This window comes from Panthera uncia, chromosome F2 (assembly GCF_023721935.1).
Source record: "Panthera uncia isolate 11264 chromosome F2, Puncia_PCG_1.0, whole genome shotgun sequence".
Classification (NCBI taxonomy): domain Eukaryota; kingdom Metazoa; phylum Chordata; class Mammalia; order Carnivora; family Felidae; genus Panthera; species Panthera uncia.
The window spans coordinates 21,057,780-21,081,421 of NC_064812.1; the positions used below are offsets into that span (position 1 = coordinate 21,057,780).

At 41.5% G+C, this 23,642-nt stretch overlaps 1 protein-coding gene across 1 annotated transcript in view; it reads left to right on the forward strand.

The window, feature by feature from the left end:
- The window catches only part of EXT1 (exostosin glycosyltransferase 1), a 285,668-nt gene that overhangs the window by 12,009 nt on the left and 250,017 nt on the right, over positions 1-23,642 (forward strand). The window lies entirely within an intron of this gene.

A 23,642-nucleotide genomic window follows, 5' to 3' on the forward strand; every position in this document is an offset into this window, starting at 1 on the left:
CAGCCCTTGGCAGAGCCCCTTTCCTCCTCCTCCCTCTCCCCGCATGCCCTTTTCTGTCCTTCTTGGAAAGCTCTCCCCGTGCTCCATTTTTTCTTCTTCTGCAGTTACTTCCTGATGCCTCAGATTTGGTCAGATTCTCCTGGTATGTGCTCTAACAGAACGTGTAATACTTGGCTGCAGCTACTATTTTATGCTCATTTAACTATTTGTTTTTCTCTTTTCTTAGTAGATTGTACAGGCCCTGAGGGGAGGATTCGTGTTGGTTTTTCAGTAATGTACTCAACAGATATTCGTTAAGCACCTACTGCAGGCACAAGGATTCAACAGTGCGCCAAACATCCCCGCCCTCTCGGCGCTCCCCCTCTAGTGGCTGGGGGCTGGCAGCTGCCGGCGATGGCATGTATTAGAAGGTGCCAGACGGCTGCAGAGAGAAGCAGCACATGGCAGGGAGTAAGGCAGTGGATCTCAGCCTGGGTAGTTTCTGGAAATGGGGCCTGAGCCCTACTTGTGGCCAGACTGTAGGGACGAAGTTCCAGGTTTTTAAAAAGCTCACCAGGTGATTTGGGGGCACCATGCGAATGGGGGTGAGGGAAGGTTTTGCAGTGTTAAATACGGAGGGGAAGGAAAGCCTCGTTAGGAAGGGCCATTGAGCTCAGTGGCCCTTACATTTCCACATCCTAGCACTGTGCCTGACCCACTCATACCAGGCACTCAGTTCTGGCTGGGTAAGTGAAAACAACTTACATTTATTTAACTGATGGAAATGTTACCACCGCTGACTGTGTATTCAAAGTACGGATTCTCTAGACGCCACGCTCTGTTTTACGGGACAGACCTTCCCATGTGTCCTCCGGGTTCATTGAATCACTTGTTGATTCACCCAGAATTTCTTTTCATTTTTGTTTTTTTTTTTAACTAAAAAAAATATGTTTTATATATATTTTTAAGTAATCTCTACACCCAATGTGGGACTCAAACTCACAACCCTGAGATCAAGAGTCACACGCTCTACCGACTGAGCCAGCCAGACGCCTGTTTCATTTTCATTTTCAAGGGGATGTTTCTGTCAATAAACTTTTTAACCCTAAGGTAGTTTCTCTCTCTTTTTTCTTTTTCTTTTTCTCTTTCTTTCTTTCTTTCTTTCTTTCTTTTTCTTCTCTTTCTCTTTCTCTTTCTCCCATTCTGTTGGGTAAGTGTGTTAGTGAAACCAAATTAAAATGAATTGAGCGGGTTTGCTGCATAATGTGAATCTAAATAATTTAGTGTTATACGAGAAGCCGTTATGGTCTTTTTATTATTTAATTTTAATAGTCTGTAGATATTGAGACTTTTTGTTCCTCCTTAACTGCAATTTTTCTCTGAAATGGTTGGTCAGGTATAACTTTTGGCTTGTGTTTTTCGCTCAGGTTACTTCCAAATTCTGTTAACTGATATTGAAGCATTGCCCCAGAGTATATAATAACATAGTGCTTAATTGAGCCATCAGGCTTCTAATGAATTCATACTGAGATTTATCATTTAATTAAAGAGCAAAGGGGGAAAAAAGCAAAGGGAAAGGTGTATGATTGTTTCTCCCACTGGCCTCCATTTCCTGCGTTTACAGTCTCCTGGTTTGTATTAGCTTGTGTGTGCAGTATCGTGTACAAGTGCTGCAGGTGTAGAGAGAAATAAAATGGAGGACGCACTGTATCACAGTTACTTCTAATAGGTCTCAAAAATTGATTCAGCCTTGGTGGCAATCATATGGCCCTTGATTACATAAGAATTATGTTTCATGTTTTTACAAAGCTTGGTGAGGTCACTCACCAAAATTATTGCTAGATCTGAATATCTAAGCCAATCTGAAGACCTAATCACAGGGAATCTCATACTGAAATGCTTTTGCTTTACTGAGAGGTGGAGAATAAATTTTTCTTGAAAACACCATTTCTTATATGCTACATGGCTCCTTTAAAATTCACACTGCATTAAAAAAGCTACCTGTAAACAACACCTTTCATGATAACTGCACTTTTAAGTATGCAAGTGTAATGTTGCCAACCTGTAAATGTAGGGCAGTCTTTTATTGATTCAAAGAGTGGAAATGTATAATATTTTCTGTATTTAGGTTGGAGAGTTATATTACATGTTTTTTGTTTTTGTTTTTTTTTTTTTTTAAATGAACAGTATTTTGTGTTAAGATAAAATTTAGGTACCTCTCTGTTTGGTATAGTATAGTTTAAAGGCTTGGAATGATATTTCCCTGTGCTTCGTTTAGATTTAGCCGTGTCTAAGAAGTAACCCAAGTAGGACAAAAGAGGCCAAAAAGATTAAATATCAAAATAAATCCTTCTTTAAACCAATATATAATTGACTTTAACATTGTATTGGTTTTAGGTGTACAGCATAATGATTTGATACATAACAGTTTTTTTCTTGTGATGAGAGTTTTTAAGATCTTTCTTAGCAGCTTTCCAGTATATGATACATTCGTATTAACCATAGTCAACATGCTGTATATTGCATCCTCGGGACTTATTTATCTTACAACTGGAAGTTTATACCTTTAGACCCCTTTTACCCATTTTGCCTATCTCCCACCTCTTGTCTGTGGCAACCATCAATCTGTTCTCCATATCTATGTTTGGTTTGTTTTAGATTCTGCATAGAAGTGAGACCATACAGTATTTGTCTTTCTCTAACTTATTTCAGTTAACGTAATGCTCTCAAGGTCCTTTTGTATTGTTACAGTTGCAGGATTTTCTTCTTTTTTAAGACTGAATAATATTCCATTGTATATCTATCCCACATATTCTTTATCTATTCATATGTGAATGGGCACGTAGGTTGTTTCTGTGTCTTGACTGTTGTAAATAATGCTATCAGAATAAATCTTCAGTTTTTATAAAAATAAGTCAAGAAATGAACATCCTTAAATTCAAAATACAAAGTAGATATTCTCTGGGAGTACTGGTGACTGTTGAGCCTCCTTGGGCCTCAGTCTCCCTCATCCGGTTTTCTTGCACGGAGACTTATGAGCTCATGGCTGATTGCGACTTCTGTACACGTACATTTGTGTCTGTATGTCTGTCATATGTTTGTCTGAGGATGGTGTTCAGTCATGGTACCAGATAGTTTTGTCTGGAAGACAGAGCCATAAGATCATGGAAATAACCTTAAAGATTCAGTGTAACTCTTGCATTATACAGATAAGGAAATAGAGACCGAGGGAAGTTGGGCAACTTGCCCAAGGTCACGTAGCCAGTGGTGACAGAACCGGAAATGGAACATGCATCTCTTGACTTCCAGCCAAGTGTCACATGGAGATTATACACGTGGGCTCTGGAGAGTAGTGGCTTGATTTCCAGTGGCGGCTCTGCCACTGTGAAACCTTGGGCAACTTTCTTCTCTGCGTCTGTTTCTTCACTGGTAAAATGGGGAAAATAATAGTCCCCACCTCATAGTGTTACTATGAGGATTAAACAAGTAATGTTACGCATTGTGCTTCCAGTGGTATTTGGTACATAGTAAGGGCTCAGTCAATAACCACTCTTAACCATTGCCTTTAATCTGATCCGTTAAAACATGTTACACTGTGTATCATTTCAGACTTAGCGTTTGTGTGTGTTTATCATTGCTTTCATTTCATTTCTTTTATTTGACCTATCTGTTTACAGCTCATTATAATTGTAGTGCGCAATATGATACAGCAGCTTGCCAGTCATATAGGTGCTCAAGGTGGTTTGGCAGGTGCCCAGAATTCCAACCACCTGTTCTAACTGTTGCCAACATACAATAGATTTTCATCTCCAGGAAGGTGTTCGACCGAGAGTCCGAATCATTAGTATGACTCTGTGTCTTTAAAAAAATTCTTTCTCCTTTTACAGAAGTGTTATGTTTCCTACTGGTTCTGTGCAGCTGAGCAATCACATGGGTCTTCCTGTCCCTGCCTCTTGGAAATGCACTAAAACAGTGGCAGATGTACCAGTGGGATCACCTGAAATGACTTTCCGGGATAAACCTGGGCGAGATGGAGAAGATAAAACTAGTTTTTCTTCGCCAGCAATTCTGTGATCCCATCACTGTGCAGTACATAGCAAGTCAGGAAGCGTCAACAAGGAATACCTTTCTACTCTCCACAATCTGCATGGCTATTAACAATCAATGGCTTTTCCTTTAGGATGGCCTTACCAGCAGTAACAGTGCCTGTCCTCTAACTGTAGTCGGGGTGAACGTTAGGGAGGAAATTTTAGCTGATGTTTGGAAGATCTAGGTGGCGGGGGGTGTTCAGGCACGGCATAAGTTACATTTCCATCCTTTCTGCAAGGGGACCCAGCTGCAGTAATGCACAAACATATCGTAAGAGCTTTTCCAAAATACCAGTTTTGCCACCAAACCCAGATGTGATCCGCTTCCTACTGGATTCCACACGGTAGCAGCCCTCGCTGTGATTGGGATATACCACCGGTGAAATCCTGTCTCTCGGAACTTCATCATATCAGAACAAATGAACAAACATGTTAGAACGGCATTATATCCTTGTGGTAAATCACAGAATCACAGAGGGTTCTCTAATGTCAGCTCTTGGAAAAGGGACTCTGCGTATGGTTCACTAAGGGTAAGTGAAGTAAGGGTATATACACAGGAAGCAGTGTATATATTTTATTCACAAGGTTGACTGTAGGTATTTGTATTTGTCTGTGGAATAGATATTCAAAATCTAAAATTTTTTTTTCTGGAAACATTCCTGAGTCAGGTGTCGGATATTATTTTCTGCCAAAAGTCAAGGTGCTATTTTTTAAAAATACTACTTTTTTCATCCCACCCCTTCCCTTTCTTTGTCCCAAAGTCTTCTTATCTCTTCTCCACAAAGTAAAAATGGCCTTTCTTTCTCCTGGTAAGCTGACTTGTAGATTCAGGTAGCAGATTGATAAGAATACCGTATTGTATTTTCAGTGAACTCATTTCATTAGATGAGGTGAATTAATTGGGTTTTTTTGACATGTCTCTGAAAGTCTAAAATACTCGCTTTTGGAACTCTGGGGTATCGTGGCTTGGACGTTTTCTCAGTTTGCTCCTATTCAGGACCTGGTACAAGACCTGTCATTTGAGGCTGTCATTTGAGTTCCCCTTGGGGGTATAGAAATGGTCTAACGAATTTTCAGAGAGCAGAACATAAATCAGCCCGCTACTTGGCCTGCCCTTCAGTCCCGGGCATTGTCTGGTCATCACCAACCTCATCAGCAGAAGCCTGGATGAAGCATTTCTCTGTCCACACAGGGCAGGTGAGATGGTAATCTAAGGGACTCTCTGAAGTTTTTCTACCCGCCTCCCCCATCCTCTCACCCTGTGTAATTTTAGGGATCTGGGCATGCAGGCTTTGAGGGTCCTTCTTCTGTCCTGTCATGACAGGGCCCAGAGAAACTCTAGAAGTTAGGCTGAGGCAGTTTTAAACCTCAGATCATTCTGCCTTGCCTTGTAATTACTTAGTTCTTGTCTTTCTAGCTTTCTGTGCCTTCCTGGGGAAAGCTGGCCCCTCTTCTGTACCCTAGGGTTTACCCACCCCTGCAGTAGTTTGCTTGACGGTGCCTCCTATATCTGATTAGCTCGCCATCCGCCTTTCTTTAGTCTAGAAATTCCTGAACCAAAACAGATGGAGGAAAGGCTATGGTACATTCTAGAATTCTTCATCTTTTAAAGTTTTTTTTAGTGTATGTCTTTTTCAAGTACAGATCAAGAGGGCCAGACCAATATATGTACGTATATTTTGGGATCAAAGTATACAGCACCTCCTTTCACGGTGGAAAAATGTAGCCAATAGGCTCTTTCTTTCCACCATTTGTCTCCAAATACCTTTTAATCACAAAGTTACTGGGACATTTCACACTTTATATTCTACTTGCATTCAAAGTCCATTGTAAGTTATGAGTCTGTAGAGGTCAGATTTAAGTCAGGTCATAGTCTTGAATGTCAGTCAGCTGAGAGAGAACAGAGATGGTGTGTATTTCTTTAGAATCTGTTTCCCTGGCATCAGCACAGTGCTGAGCATGCAGTAGGTCCTCGAGAAATATTTGCCAATCGATTGTCTTTTGGTCATGGTGGCCTGTGGTACAGAATAGAAGACTTTGGAACTGAATTATCAGGATCCTTTAATTTTGTTTGGAATCAGCAACCCAGAGGGGATGTGAATAGGGAAATGTGGTTAGAAGAATTCCTCCTTCCTGCTCTCCACCTTGAGGTGTGGAATTAGAGATTCACCGACATCACACGATGATTTGCAGCTTTGGAATAAGCTGTGTCTTTGTCATTTTAGCTGTGAGTGGGTTCCTGATCATAACTCTGTAATATCCCTAAATGCCCGCTTTATGGAGCCTGAACTGCACTCTATGGTGTGGGACAGGCCTCGGTTCTTGGCTAGCTATGGTTTCTGTCGCTCCGAAGCTTGCTTCCTTTTGAGGAGCAGGCTGACATTGCAGAGATCCATTGCAGAGAATTGTGGTGGATCCAGGCTACCCCATGGTGGAAGGGCCCTCTGTCTGTCCCTTGGTGCTCTGACTGCCCCCCTCCAAGGAAGGGAGACACCGTGCTGTTGGGAACCACGGCTCGCTCCCCGCCTGCGGCTGCCGAATGGTACAACAGCCTGCCCTGCTCGGCCAGCCGCTTGGGGGGGAAGCGTCTCTCCTGGGCTCTCACCCTGTAGCTCCGGCCTTCCTGCGGAGGCACAGGGGTACAGTTCTGTGGCCCCCTCCGCCAGGGACATGGTTTCCTACAAGCTGGCTTTGGCTTCCAAGGCTCGTCCCCAGGCCACTTCATTCTTTTTTACAGGCTTTCAGTTGACCCTTCTCTGCAGAGCAGCACCTGGCACCTCCCACTCCCACCCACGAGGATGGATTTTTTACCACTCCTCTTTTTCCTTAGGTACTCTCCAGCTGTACCAGGGAGCCACCAGAGGCATTTGCGGCCTTTCTGAAAGCTCCCCTCCCAGCCGGAGTCACCCCACTTACTTTGTGCCTCTTCCTTCTCATTCCTTTTTTTTTCCTTCGTAAAAATTTTATTATTTTTTATTATTTATTTTTTAAAATTTATGTATTTTGAGAAAGAGAGAGAACGAGAGCATGAGCATGTATGTGGATAAGAGGCAGAGAGAGAGAGGGAGAGAGAGAATCCCAAGCAGACTCTGCACTGTCAGTGCAGAGCCCCACACAAGGCTCGAACCCACAGGGAGATCATGACCTGAGCCAACATCGAGAGTCAGATGCTTAACCAGCTGAGCCATCCAGGCTCCCCTCATTACTTTGCCTTTCAATAACTGACTCTCCCTCCCTCCTGGGAAGGTTTGTGCTTGCATGCACACCCAAGGGCAGGTGCACACACACTCACTCTTCTTGACCCCTTGCTGTCCCTCATCCTACGTCAGGTCTCCTCGGGCCATTCAAGTCAAGCTGTTCTCACTTCTAACAATTCTCATCTTGGAAACTCAATTTTACATTTAACCTTGAAGATAGAGCCACCCAAGAGTTACAGCACAAATGACAATCTGGTGATGTTTTGGGGAAAAAAGTTCTTTTAAAACTCAGAGTGCAGATGGCAGCAATAATACTTGAGCATTGTTCAAAGTTGAAATATTACAGAAAGTGAAAGTTACCTACACTATGTCTCCCATTCACTACCTATTTACTAGAACATATATATATGTTCTCTTTTCTAATTTCTTTTTTTTTTTTTAATTTTTTTAACGTTTATTTATTTTTGAGACAGAGACAGAGCATGAACGGGGGAGGGTCAGAGAGAGGGAGACACAGAATCTGAAACAGGCTCCAGGCTCTGAGCTGTCAGCACAGAGCCTGACGCGGGGCTCGAACTCACGGACCGCGAGATCATGACCTGAGCCGAAGTCGGCCGCTTAACCGACTGAGCCACCCAGGCGCCCCATCTAATTTCTTTTTTTAATCACTTCATTATATATCAAGCATCATTCCATGTCCATACATATAGATGTCTCACTTTATTTTAACAGCTGAAACTATTCTGTTGTGAAAATAATCCTTTGGTTAGATTATAATAGAATGTAAAATGGCATTTGACTCCTGATCACAGTCTGTCTTCCTGTATATTCACCCCCAGTTCCTTAGTCAGAATGAGGAGTAGTCCCAAGCTGGTTTTTTTGTTTATTTGTTTGCTTTTAGCAAAATGAGTTTTTTGGAGGGATCACTAGTTTAAATGCTTTGTTTTCTCAGTTTCCCACATCTGTTTAAAAATCTATTTTAAAGGCTAAAAAAAACCTTAGGATTTTAATCGCTTTTTTTAAATATAAAAATCATAAACAGGTTAGGGCGCCTGGGTGGCTCAGTCAGTTAAGCATCTGACTTCAGCTCAGGTCATGATCTCATGGTTCATGGGTTCGAGCCCCACATCGAGCTCTGTGCTGGCAGCTCAGAGCCTGGAGCCTGCTTCGGATTCTGTGACTCCCTCTCTCTGCCCCTCTCCTGCTTGCATTCTCTCTCTGTCTCTCAAAAATGAATAAATGTTAAAAAAAATTTTTTTTTCAAATCATGAACAGTTTATTTTTTCCATTTAAGCAAGAGACCGCGGTCCACTGATTGAAAAGACTTAGTCTCCTGTGGAGGGAAAATTGAGTGAAAGCTTTGCCTCAGTCAGGACAACCCGGAGGTTCAGAATCACAGGTCTTAGAAGTTGGGGTGTGACCCCTGTCAGTAAGCATGACCGGAAAGAGGTTTGTCGATATTCTTTGTGGAAAGTTGGTTGCCAGGTACAACTACAAACTCTTCCACGTTTCTTCACACGGTGCAGTCAAACTGTTTCTTGTCTGCTTGGCTCCGGTGTCTGCAAACCAGGACTGGCGGGATGGTACGGCTCTGGGCCCGAGGCAGTGAGTAGGGCTCACTCGGACTTTATCAAAAGCGAAGAAGGAAACAGAAGCAAAGGGGGAGAAAAGTAACAGAAGAATACCACATTTCCTCATCTGGGGACTAACATGCTGGGTGCTGGATTTTCACTTTCCGATTAGAACTGACAGTTGAACAGATATGATTTGTTTCTGAGGTTGTGTGTCCATTGCTGCAAGAATAATTTAGGCAGGAAGAAACTGTCAGATTGTAGTGTGACTGTTCTTTTCTCTGCCCCTGCCTGTTCCCCCCCCCCCCCCGGGTTTTTTTTTTTTTTTTTCCTTCCCTTCCCTTTTCTTTCTTTCTTTCTTTCTTTCTTTCTTTCTTTCTTTCTCTCTTTCTTTCTTTCTTTCTCTCCTTTTTTTGTTTTTAAGCATGGCTGTATTAATCAGACAGCTAATGTTTGACATGTCCTTCTGTGGTAAGTGTTTGCAGATCAAGTCTGCCAGAAATCACCATGTCAGAAAGAACCATGCCAGAAATCACTTTGCATTTTTCTGATGTAGCAGAAATGAACCTGGTTCATTCCATCTCAACAGCTTTACCCAAAGGGCTCAGAATGGACCAGACTGATTTCATAAAGGAAGGCTAACGTGGGGTCTGGTTCAAATGGGTGCCATTAAAACAGGTAGATTTTTTTTTTTTTCTTCTCACCTCCAGGTTTTATATTTCCATGAACATTGGCCTTAATTTTCCCCAAACGAGTCTGTGAATAACCTTGTTTGAGTATCCCTTGCTGGTTTTAGCTCCCAAGTAATAAGCCTGGGAATGTCCGCTTTCTCAGTTCAGCAGGAAAAGAAGGGGTATTCCACTATTGTGTTCGATACATTTACTTTCTACCTGCTGGCTTCAAACAGTATTAATTTTTATGTGCTCATTGTGCATTGTGTTTAATTAAAAGCAGTTCTATTCGCAGAGGTACTTGTAGGATTTTTTTTTTCCCCCTGAAATGAATAAAACAAATAGGCATCTGGTATTTGTTTTGTATAACACAATCCCCATAAAATGAAGAGTAATAAAACATAATTATCTGTAAAGGCTTGTTTTATAAGCCTGAGAATGGGCTTGTTTCTACCAGGTTTTTAAATTCTACTTACACGATAAAGAATCTCTTTGTACATGAATCCGTAAGAGCAGTAACAACAAAAGCTTCCCAATTACATGTGTGAATTCAACTTACCTTTTATTAAACAAATGGTTTTTTTTTCTGTTATAGTGTGCACGATAAAAGTTTGTCATCACATTTCTTTTACACAAACACATTAGGTTGAAGGCAGTTTCTATATTCTGTTCAGCCGGTATAGCTTTATTTCTGATTGTTCCCTTTAATTTTGTAGTCACTTGTTGCATTTATTTTGGTCTCAGACCACTCCGTGGATTCTGAACCCTTGCGGAAAAGTACACATCAAACTTTTGCATATGTTTTTATGAGATTTGGAGACATTCTGATCCTTGGTTAAAGACCCCTGCTAATGTCTGCTGATGATTTTGAAAAGTGTGCTGATAATCTGAAGCTAGGGTTTTAGCTTTCGTGCATGGATATCTGATGGAATAAATTTGGTTTTGGAGCATTGGATTTAATTTCAGGGTTGGGCACCTTTCTAGGAATGGAGGAATCCTCTCATCTGAGAAAAAAAAAAAACATTCAGAATGTGGGAAGTATAAAAATTATTAATTCAGAGGTGGATTTGCTGTCAGATTAGATGGCAGTGCCTACCTCCCTGGGGGCTCCTGTTCCCGAGACTGTTTTTATTGTATCTATCCAGCGCTGGGCACGAGCCTTGAAGTGGCAAATCCATCCTCTGAGGGTGTGTGTCTGTTGCGGCAAGAATAAAAGGGGCAGTAACAAAATCATGCAGCGCAGTATTTCACGATGACAGTTTTATGTGCTTGTGTGATGTCGCGGAGTCTCGTATGTGGTATCGACCCTTTTCTTTAGAATCAAAGCACAGAGTTTTACTGGAGAAAGGAGGCTCTAGAAATAACAGAGTCTAACACAAAATTAAGCCCCTAAATAGTTCTCCCATTCTGTCTACTATTATACTTAATTGCTTACAGGAAGTGAAAGTACATGTATGTAATATTTATATCCAGTTTGAGTAGTCATTTCTAATTTTAGAGTTCTAGCCCTTCTTTACACTATCCTATTGCGTTGAAATCGCACTGAAACATTCGTGTTATTATGAATGTGCGCTGAATTAAATAGACATAGCTACTTGATTTCTCCCTTCGTGTTGTCATCTGTTGGAGAATGAATAGCTTAAAATAAGAGCATCAGTTCCTCATCCAAAGGGAGGCTGAATATTCCAATTCTAGATCAGCAGTCACTTTGTGTGCTTTATTCGAAATACCATTTTTGAACATACTTGGCAACTTAAAGTGCCCAATTAAAAAGAACTGTAGAGAGAGGAAGTCTGTGGATGTGCAATTAGTCCTTAGGACTCGGGGCATTTCCTTAATGTATGGAAGTCACTGGACACAATAGCTTTATGTCAGGTACTTAGAATAGAAGACATTTTCAGGATTATTTCTGTACTCTTGCTCCTAAACCGGTTTACCTAAAGAGACTCCCAAGTCCATCAAAATACTGATCGTGGTGGTGGCATGAAAAATATTTGGTGGTATGCTCTCGTACAATTTTAGGCAGTTGATAACTACAACTAGCCACGTGAGTGACAATCTTTATTACACAAGAGTGCTTATGTTCTCGGACTCTATTCTATTGCGTTGGCCACCTCCTCCCAGCTCTTATTTTCTTTTATTTAATTTTATGTTTTTCAAGAGGTGAGGGTTAGCTGCCAGAGAATTTGCCAGATACTGTGCTACCCCTTACTACAAAATGAAGCCCTCGTGAGGAGAGCCCAGTGAGCTGTATATGCTGAGACTATTTTTAGTATTTATGGTAGAAAGACCAAAAACACTAAGCACTTAATGGCTTTCCTTTTTACAAGTCAGCTTCATCTAAGGGGCATTGCTCTTGTATTTTTCTGGTGCTTGAAATATTCCTTTAAAATAGATTATTGGGGAGGAAACGCCGGGCCACAAGATTTGTTGGTGGTGAAAATGCAGAATGGATAAAGCTTTCCGTTTTTAGTGCTGTGCACCAAAAAGAAAAAAAAAAAATGTTCATTTTATTTAAGTGAAAGCACTGCTTTTTGTCTGAGCAAAGTCATACACATGTAACATAGGTGAGTGTGTGTGAGCATGGGGCTTTTACTTCCCAATTCTATAACAGAAACATCCCGTTAAAGTTGGCAGTAAAGTGAGGGTCTACTTAAGTGAATTATTTTTCCCTAGTGACTTCTGTAGAAATAGTGTTGTCTTCCGCCGGGCTGTGAATGTAATATGTTCTCATGTACGACTACCAAGAAAAAAGAAGAGATAGGAGAAATCCTTTCAATACCGTAAATCTAAAGGAAACAGTTTCTGACGAAGCTTCTAATGACACTCAAAATATGGCCTGTCACAGTTAAGCGAGAGTATATGGCATTAATAACAGAATGGCAGTACACAGTCGGGTCACAGCTCTGAGAATGGTACTTCTTCCCATCGTCCCCTCGGGAGAGAGGAGTCCCCAAGGTTTTAGCACGTAGGTTATTTTAACAGTCTCAGCAGCCTTGTCTCCCTACCTGTATACACTTGACGTCCAAGTTTTGTTAACTTAAATATAGAAGTTGAAAATACCTCTTTCTAAACATTGTGTCCTCCCTCTTCACCAATTTGCGACAGCATCTGTGCACAGAGGAGTGTTAGCCATGATAGTTAATGCTTAACCATCGAAACATCCACACCTCTGAAGCAACAAAGTCTTACACACCCCAGTTCCTTTCAGTTATCAGCTATTGGGAGGCAGCATGGACTGTCGACGGAGCTGTGCTTTGGGCCCCCTCCCCAGATGCCTGACACGTATTAAGCACCATCTGTATCAGGAAGGCGCGGTGCTTCACACGTACTCTTTCTTCTCATCCTTGCAACAGCCCCACGTCCTCATTTTACAGATGAGGACAGTGAGGCACAGACTTGTTAAATGACTTGCCTGGAGTCACTCAAAGAGTAAGAGGCAGAGCTGGCATCTGCCCTCAGCTGAGCTGGAACTTTGGAACCTGGACACTTACCTCCTGCCGTGCCCTGGGTATCTGCCCGGGCTGTGCTTGCAGAATCACCCAGGGACTCACCAAAACGCTGATGACTGTGGACTCAGCATCTCGAGGAGCTGGGCCCCGGGCATTGTGTCTTGAAGGTTCACAAGTGACTCTGATGCTGTGACGCAAGCCTGACAGCGACTGAATCCTGTCACCTCCGTGGCTTGGTTTCTCGCTTGGTTGTTGAGCTGCTGACCAATCTCATCCTCACAGTCTTCAAGCCTGCATTCCAGTGAGGGAAATGCGTGCGCGCACAACCAGACCTGAGCAAGATGCCTTCCGACGAGTGCCGCGGCGGTGTCTTAGTCTGTTCTGGCTGCTATGACAAAATGCTGCAGACTGGTGGCTTCTAAACACCAGACGTGAATTTCTCATGGTTCTGGAGGGTGGACGTCCAAGATCAGGGTGCCAGCATGATCCAGGAGGGGTTGCAGACTCCTGACTTCTCCCTGTGTCCTCACAGAGTGGAGGGGGAGAGCCTCTTTTATAAAGGCACTGATCCCATTCATTAAGTTCTGCCCTCATGATTTAATCACCCAAAGGTCCCACCTCCTAATTCCATCATCTTGGATGTTAGATTTTAACATACGAATTTTGGTGGGTGGGGACACACAAACATTCAGATCATGGCGGGAGATAGAGGCGTTGTGCTCTGTAGTAATGCTCATGAGGGGCGTTACAGTGGAAGAGGTAGCATCTAGAACATAGTCACTTCTGCAAGTCCTGTTTATTCTAGCTCAGAAGAGTTGTTGCATCTTTACCGTGCAAACCCTATAATTAAATACCGGAGAGCCTTGGTCTCGGTTCTCCTGAAAGTCCCAGTCAGGGGTCTTGAATCTTCTCCATTCAGTTTGTCTGGGAGAGCTTGGGTGGTAAGACCAGTCGTTTGTCTATTGCTTCAATTTTCTCCCCAAACTAATGAGTGTATTCCTCAGGGTCCACCTTAATGGGATTATTTGATCAAGGATAAAGCATCAGCTAGGACTAAGAAGGAAGACAGGCTTTGCTGGCTTTTCTTATTGAGACCCATTGAGCAAAAGCTAATGCTTGATTCCTGAGTTTAGAAAACCTCTTTTGCGCTGCTTGCTTCTATTCCGGGCAGTGATGACATCAGCATGACAGTGGTTCTTTAGAAGCCGATTAAACTTGTCTAGGTTAGGAAGACAGGTGTTGAGGTGTCAGCTAAGGCATAGGCAGAAGACCCATCTCTCTAATGATCCTGGGATTTAGTTCTTGAATTCCTTATATTCAAATAAGGCCAGGCTGGCTTTGACCACCAGGATCATTAAACACTTATGGTGACCGTTGGGGGATTGGCCACATTATAAGGAGATGTGTTCATAACAGCGAATAGGAGCAGTGGGGACCTGATGGAGGGTATTGAATAGTAAGGTGTTCTCCATAATTGTTCTTTAATTGTGGAGAGGACTATTCTGTGGATGTATTCATTCACGCATTGAAGACGTATTTATTAAGTGCTTTTTGTATGTCAGACTCCTTGAAAAGTCTAAATTTCAAAGTTGGCTCTTTGATCCCTTAAATCGAAAGCTTAGCTAAAAAGCATTTTTATATCTCAAAAAGGAATTTTATCAAATTATGCTTAAAATAAGGGAGAAACTGTCTCTCCATCCTCCAAGCCCCATCAGTTCTGCTATTGATTGGTCTTGTCCAACAGTTTTAGGAGGTATAAAAATTTCTTGAGCCATAAGTACCACACTCCACAGCATATCCTGGTAACACAGATTGAGAAGCTGATTGGAAGAGAAGTGTAATCATTACCGGTGGCCTCGGGGTTCTGAGATTTCAGGTTTCTTTCACTCACCACAAACTTAATTCTTCCATCTCTGTTTTCAATTGCAGAAGAACTTTAGAATGAGTGAGGGAAATCAAAAGGAAGTTGGGAAGACCAGCAAAGATGTCATTGGTAGTGTGGAGAGGGGTGACTTGTGACAAACTTATCTGAAGTTGGATTTTAAAACATGTGGTCGGCTCCATATGTAATTACTTTTAGCCCAAAATAGTGTTCTGGGTCACATTATCTGTGTTTGGAACTTTTTTTGTTGTAGAGGCGCCTGGGTGGCTCAGTGGGTTAAGCGTCTGACTTCAGCTCGGGTCATGATCTCACAGCTCGTGAGTTTGAGCCCCTAATCCGGCTCTCTGCTGTCAGTGTAGAGCCTGCTTCAGATCCCCTGTCTCCCTCTCTCTCTCTGCCCCTCTCCCCGTGCTTTCTCTCTCCCTCTCTCTCTCTCTCTCTCAAAAATAAATTTTTAAAATAAAAAAAATAAAACCCTTTAAAAAAAAAAAACGAACTCTTTTTGTTATAGGGGCTATTGACACCCTACATTTTCTTAAATTAGCTCATCCTTTTCTTGCTTAAAAAAAAAACTGTGGGCATCTGATAAAATATCTTTGTTTTAGTATATAGTGATCTTACTATGACTTTGTAACGGTTTCATTTCTGGAGAGCTTTATTCACATTGGTATGATTGAGACAGAGCAGGCAGATCTTATAGGAAAATAAATGTAGAACTTTCCAAATAATAAAATGAGGTTTCCAGTTGTAATCTTAAGATGCCCTCTCTTGGTGTCCATTTTTAGAAACCCATTTTCCCCCAGGTGTGACTAACAATGCTCTTTAGGACAATGGCGAGAGTGCTTGAGAATTGTCCTTCTTGCATTGTGTTATGGTGCATGAGGTTGAGGTTTAGAAATAAACACACCCCTGGACACAACAGGCCTTAGTTAAGACATCTACTATTTTTAATACATTTTGCTATTTTTGGCCTGGTGTGTTATCTTAGGGTGAGAAAAACCATCCACTTGCCTTGGTCTGAGGTCATACGTAGCCGTCAGTTCTCTGTAATGGATTAGATGATGTTATGGGTTTAAAATAACTGAAAATTAACATTTCTTGCCCCCATGATCGTGGTTGCAGCCCTCTATCATTTTTATGCTATTAACGACACTCCTCTTTTACGAGAATTCCACTTCCCCTCCCCCTCCCCCAGAAGTGAAATGCCATAATTTAATACACCTAAGTAATGCCTGGCTCAAATCCTGTAATGTTTTGTTTTGTTCTCAGCTTTTGTGATGGTGTTAAGAGGAAGGCAAGTGGTGTAGGGATTGGGTTGAAAGAGGAGAAAATGGAGCAGTTGTATCCCCCAGGGACAGGGTAGGAGATTGTTAATACATTAATGGCAGGAGGGCTTCTCCAGAACATATGATGGTACAATTAAATGGGAACTATTAAAAGCATGTCGGGGTCAATTCATTAAATGACAATGGCAATTTCTTTGTCAGCCCCTTTGGTCTTTCTCCTCTTGCAAGTCTGTATTTTCCGGGAGGAGAGCAGAAGCCCAGAGAGCAAGGAGGCTGCCAAGGAAGTGGCTACAGTTACTTACATGTCCCCCATCTGTCTCCCTCTCTTCAGAGGCCGGTCCTCTGATGCAGAGATTTTATACAAGACCCCCCCCCCCCACCCCGACAAATACCCCTTTGCAGCTGTAGACATTGGGAATGAAAATGGGGCATCGTGGGGGGACGATCTGGGACCACATTCCAAAGCACTCTGGACTTCATCATCAGGTCCTGGGTAGGAGAAATCTGCTTGAGGGTACAACGGAATGAGTCTTGTGGAAAATTTTGGATTAGAATCTTTTTATTCCTCAAGAATACTGAATTCACATTTGGCAGTCTTGTGTAAAAAACCTGCAAAAATGTTTCCACTTAGGGAAACAATGTGTTTTAAGAATCAGTTGGAATCTGATTGCCTGCATGGTTTAGTGAGACCTTCAAGGCTTGAGTTGAGTGGTTAAGCATGTTCGATGTCAAACAGTGTAGTGGGGAATCTGTCCTAGCACCTGAAGCCCCCACTTACTCGTCAGGAAAGTGGGGATTCTGTCTTACTCTAGTTGCCCTGTGAGATTAAACAAGATGCTGAATGAAAAGCATTTAGCATAGTTCCTGGCACAAGGTACGTGCTCCCTAAATATTTACTGGTTTTATTATCAATTTAAATTTAGAATTAAAAGAACTGCCACGAAACCTGAAAAACATAGCGATTCTATCTGCCTATTGAAAGGTAAGCTACGAGGAAGCTGAGACCCAGAGAGATTACGTGTTAATTTTTGGTAGAGCCAGAATTAGGATCCAAATCTTAGGACTTTTCATGGGACCATGGTGCTGCCCGTAGGTAGGGGGTTTTTCTGCATTCTGTAAAGGAGAGTGCGCCCTTAAGAATTCTTCTGTTTTCCCAGGCATCACACAGCCCGTAGGGATTGTATGAACTTTTCCATTTGGCCTCTATACTTTCTCTTTATTGTATACCCCATTACATACAGTATTACATACATACATATGTGTATTACATACATACATACCCCTATTACATACATACAATACCCCATTGTATATTTGAGGCATGGTATTTATTCCTTTAAGAATAAATTTTTATATATTTAAGAACCTCCATTGCCTTAATTTTTTTTGGTGGCAAAAATCTCTGCACTTTGGAAGGCATTATCATTGTCCAAGTTTTAAAAGAACTACCTTCAGAGAAACATTCACAGTTTTCGATTATGCATGAAGATGGCAGAACACCATTTGAACTGCAAGTGATAGAAAAAGGCAAAGTATTTGATTAAAACCAATGTCCCTTAAAGACTAATGTCTCAATCTCCATCTGATCTTCTCCAAGGGAGCTTCGATGTTTGCTGATGGTGGGGTCCCATTTCTCGGGAGTTAAAAGAAAAGGCAGTCACTTCCTTAACTCGTTTATTAACTTCCAGACTCGATCTGTTGAATCTAAAAAATGGTGTTAGATAATAGAAGAAGTCCAGTGCTTACAAAATGTGTGACATGTCTTGTGCTTTCAGGAAGCAGCTATTTGATAAGATTTCAGTATGGTATGAAGTTCTCATTGATAACAGGCAAGTGGCATTTATCAGCTGAGCGACTCAGGCAGCACACATGATTTGAACTAGTGGAGACATCCTCCGTCCAATTTTCTGCATTGCTTTTGTGACTGTCGTGACTGTCTGAGTTCTCTCCCAAGCAGACACGGACATTCATAGCTCCAGTCCACACTCCAGCATGTGCTTTTCCCCAGCCTGGTGCACCGGCTACCGTGAGCCTCACCTCGCCTGACTTTTTGGCTTATGTTTGTCTCTTTCAAGACTCAGCTACAGCACCTCCTCTGAGAAAGTTGCTTCTTGCCTTCCTCTGGCCATCCTGGGCCAGGGGCCCCTCTCATTTGGATTCCATAGCACCCTACTTTTGCTTCTTCTCCTGGCCCTTGTGGCGCAGTATTACAGTTGTATTACAATCCTCTGTTTAGCGGTCTCTCTTTTGCAGTTATTCTGTGAGCTCTGCGGGGACAAGAACCACTTTTATCTTTTCATGCAGTGCCCAGGAGGGTGCCTGGACAGAGAAGTGAATGTTCATTGAATGAATGAATGAATGAATGAATGAATGAATCACTTTCTGCCCAAACCTGGCTTCCCTGACTTTATATGCCCTGTAACCTTTTGTAAGTGAAACCATTTCTATATAATTAGCCATTTCTATTCTTTTTTTCTTTTCTTTTTTTTTTTTTTTTTTAACGTTTATTTATTTTTTGAGATAGAGAGAGAGACAGAGCATGAACGGGGGAGGGGCAGAGAGAGAGGGAGACACAGAATCGGAAGCAGGCTCCAGGCTCTGAGCCATCAGCCCAGAGCCCGACGCGGGGCTCGAACTCACGGACAGTGAGATCGTGACCTGAGCTGAAGTCGGACGCTTAGCCGACTGCGCCACCCAGGCGCCCCTCTATTCTTTTTTTCTAATGAAGTACTTTTTTTTATTTTCCATGTAAATCTTGATGTGTACACCCCATGCGGCTCATGCTTTTTCCTTTTCTTAAAAAAATTTTTTTGGAGAAGTGTGAAGTACAAGATACAATATAATGTGGGCTAAATCCAGGGCTATTCAACTTGACTAGACTCTTAGCCTTCCAGAATGTTGAGAAAGTAATTAGTGGGAAGGAAAGTGTTAGAAGAGAGGGCTGCAATTCTTTGTATCGGAAAGAATGTTTCTCCTTGGTGATGAGGTAGGCATTGTCACCCTTCTGAATAAATCTTAAGCAAAGTACAAAAACACCAGCAGGCGAAACAATGGCCAGCTGCTCTCCCTTTGGGGTTGCAGTACCTTGTATGGGTAAGTTTAGAATTGGGTTTCCTGTTCAGATTTTTGAGGAGTCGTAATGTTGAGTGGCAGGCTAACCTTTGAACTTTCTGTGTATTTGACATCAAAAGGAATTCTGTGCTCTACCAAAAATGTTTAAGCAAGGAATTAATACTCTCAAGGTACAGAGCGAAGTTAGCATCAGACTTGTGGACTGATGGTGGAAAAACTAGTAATTTTCATTTGCTTAGTTTATTTGGACTATAGTTGTTGTTGTTGTTGTTTTTTAAGACGGGAAGGTCTCATTTCTCTAATGTTTCCACGTGTTGCTTTTAATACCCTTAAAATTGTTTTCCTTATGCAAGATTGAATTTGATGAAAGGTTGTTTTATTTTGTTTTTGGTGACTTAAATATTCCCCTGATTCTCCAGTACATCTAACTGTGTTAACTTTACTCATGAAAAATCTTGTCCATGGGGGGCATGTTCTTAGTAGCATTTTTATAGCATCTAACATCTTTTATAGGAAGAACATGAGTCAGGAAGGGTGTGCTTCTCCCAGAACTTCTCTTTTAATGGAATTTAAAATCTTAACTCGTTTTGGCAGCAAAGTTTTGCCACATGGTAAGTTCTTAATATTGAATTGAATCCCCTATTCCTTGTATTCTCAAAGTTTGGTATTTGTTGCATTTTGTCCTTCACAGAGAGGTGTTTTTGTTTTTTGTTTTTTTCTCCTGTGCACATGGAGATATCATGTTTGGTTTTTCTAGTCTTAATTTTTTTTTTTTTTTTAACTAAATACGTCCTTTACTCAGTGTTTCCCTGTTTTTGAATAAGAGCGATTTAAACCTTTCCGACATGGTGTTCTGCGAGGTGTATCCTCTCTGGAGGCCACCCCTTGTTTGCCTTTATTTCTTCGCTCACCTTTCAGTTTTAGAAAGATGACTTACGTATTTATTACCTAAAATGTCTCTCCCCATGACCTTGAGGGTTTTTTTTCTAAAATGGTCTTCACCTAGGAAGACTGATTATTAAAATTTTAAAATTAAAAATCTAGGCAAATGCCCCTCATTTTTTAACAGATGAATAGTAAGTTATGTGAGGAAAGGGTTAGAAGGGCAACCTGTGGAGTCACAGACATAAAGGATATAACAAATTCTGTTTTAAAAAATGGGCAAGTCTAAATCATAGAGTCTAGGGAGGCGCAGTTGGATGGTAAAACTGTATGGAAATGCAACATATGACTATTAAAAGCAGTCTATGTTGCTAGTAGTATACAGAATGATCACTTAATTTGTGACAGAAGCATTTTGGTATTTATAAGTGTTCTCTCTATTAAGAAAATACAAATGAAATCAGATTATAGGCTCTAGGCACAGGTGTTAATTGTACCTAATATGAAAGTACTGAGTTATTAGTAAAAATATAAGGAATATTTTTTGAAGTACAGACCTAGCAGGAATACTAAGTAGAAAGGTGGCTCTGTTTTTTTTTTTTTTTTTTTTTTATCATCATTGTATTTGATATTTATTACTAGAGTCCCTATATTAATTCTGGTTTTATTGCTTTTTAGAATAATTAAGACCTAAATCTTCTGCTGAATTCTGCTTGATTTTCTGACTTCTTTTGCTTCGTTCATGCATCTTACAAATATTTTTGGTCACTTTCACTATGCTGGGCCTTGCGCTGAGGCTACTGTGATTAAATACCATAGGGTAACCCTGCTTTTAAGGATTGCCCAGAATAGGGTCTTGAATAGTCGTAAGGACTCAAATTGTTTTTGCTGTAAAAGTGTATTCAAGATACATCCTACAATGCCATTCCTGGGGTACATGGCTTTTCTTTTTTGGTTAAATACACATTTTGCCCTGTTTTGTGGGAATTTGCTCAGGGTGGTCTCCGTTGAATCTTCATTAGGGAGGCTTCTGAGCTGGATCCTAGGGGATTGTCCAAAGCCTAGTGGTGGTCTGAAAGGCTTGTCAATATGTGCAGCCAGAAGCCCACTGCCCACTGATGATCCCTTCGATGTACAGCAGGAGCCTTGGGGTTCTGAGTCTGCTCCTTTGAAAGACGGTTCATTGCCTCCTAGGAATTCTGGACCTTGTGGGAATCATTTGTGTCCATTATTTTTCACTACACTTGATCTTAGTCAAAAGGCCGAGAAGCTATGTGTCCATTATTTTTCAAAATAAAATCTAAAATGCACTCTTTGGGGAGAAAAATGAACCTGTTAATTTCACTGCAACCACTTAGACTTTTCCATATGTGTTGGTTCCTTAACTGAAAATTCTTTCTGGAAACTGATTTTCAGCCTCCTTCCCTTCTCTCTAGTGTTAAAAGGAGGAATATTGGAACATTGCTTTCTAAACATTTTAACAGAAACAACCCCTCCACAAGTAAAATCCATGTAAGGTCTGTGATTATTTGCATTACTATTCCATTTTAATTTTCCTATTAATAATTTTTCTTTATGTCTTACCTGTGTGAAGTCAACCAAAAATTACGATGTCATTTCCTTGCAGTTACACGGTCTTACAATCTGAATACACGATAAAAATAATTTCAGTAAATAATTGATTTTTCTAAAAGAAGCGTCTCTGTCTCCAAAAGTTCTATCAAATGTTCATTCAACAGACACTTTTTTATAATAGTAGCTCATGTTTATGGAACATTTATTCTGTGCCATGCATTCGGTCTCCTGAGGAGTCTATGCAGTACCCAAACTGGTCTTGGGGAGGATGGTGATGTAAAGGCATTGATTGGCCTCCAACAGCTCAGAGATGGAGGGTGTGCTGTGGGGAGAGGGACCAAGGTGGACGCCTGCAAGGGGGGGAGTACTTAGCCCTAATGGAAAAGACTACAAGGATGTTGAGAGCAGCAGAGATGAAGACATTCTGAAAACATTTGTTGTTAAAACTCATCGGAAAGCAGCCAGTGATATCTACACCCTCAGGAATGAAAGTACACAAGGATTATCATGGACAGTGTTCAAAACTCCACAGCTGAAACCATCCCCTTTCCCTTGTAGAATGGGAATGTAAAGGGGAAAATGAAATTTGTTCTGGAAACCTTAGCAGAGAGGATAGCGTTTACGTTCAAAAGCAGCCAATTTTGTGTCTTATGGCCTTTGAGATCATATAATCCTTGTATTATCGACTGGTGACTAATCTGTGAAGATATTTTTGGAATTATTTTATGTTTGGTTTCAGGGATATGCTTTCCTCTCCCCTAAATTATAATGATGGGAACATATAAATCTACCCCCAACCGAAAGCATAACCTTGGTTGTATTTATTTTCTCTTTTCAGCATATAAAATATAAAAGAAAACAGAATAAGTCCCCCCTGCAGTACAAATAACAACTTCTTCTTCCAAAGGAACTTATTTCTTTGTTTAAATAATGAGAAATGTGTGTCCTTAGTACCATTATTTATTATACATTGTCCCCTTACTACAAACATTTCCGTGCCTCCTAGTGTTTTCCTGACCCTTCCTTAAGATGAATAGATTAGCTTCTCTTCCATTTGTACAGCTGGAGTGAGATGTAGAGACCCCACACAACCAAGATTCCCGAAAGCACAGGGGCTTGGGTCAAGCCAAGCCTAGATGTTAGGATTCCCTGACCCTGTCCTCTGTCAGATGCAAACACTACACAGCATGGTCTCTCAGAACCCAAGACTTTGGGTGTTTTCTGAAAGACCTTCTTGCAGATACTGCTGGAAAGATGTCTCAGATCCAACTTTATTGCATCTCTCATTTTCTTGGTCAAGAGAGATTGTCTGTGTCCAGAATTTGGACCTGTGTTTAAGCATGGCTTAAAGCAGTTAACATCTGTCAAATGTTGACCATGTTGTAATATTTGAGGGGAAACATTTTTATGGGAAAAATGCCCTTGAGGAGAGTGGGGGTAATTGAAAACCCATTTTCTGAGTAGTGTTTTATTGTAGTCATAGGAAAGGAATAGGATTGGGATCCACACTAGTGGAATGGGTCTAAATGGAACCTGCAGCCAGCCCTGCTCTCCTGGATCCCAGCCTCCTGCAGTCCAGATTTTCATATTCTTCCCAGTTTGCCCCAGAGCGTGCTGTGACCCTCATCCATCTTTTTTGCATTTAACAAAGTTGTAAAGGGATTTATATGCTTTCCATTAGCCTTAGCAAAGCTGCTGTCATGAATATTTAATGGTGAGCACAGTTTGTTTTCTTTTTCTTTCTTTCCCAGCCTCGTCCCCCTCCCCCGCTTAGGCAGCTTGGAGAAATGTAAATATCTCAGCCCTGCACCCCTGGCTGGGTCCCAAAGCGGTCCTGGGCTCCCTCAATTCAAAGCCTTGACCCCGTAAGGCAAGGGCTTTTTTCTTTTTTCCTTTCTCTGCACTTTTTTCCCCTCCTCCCTTTCTTTCAGTTCCTCTTCCTGCAGGATTTGTGAGCCCCTGGCGCGGTGGCCCTCGGTGGCGCTGG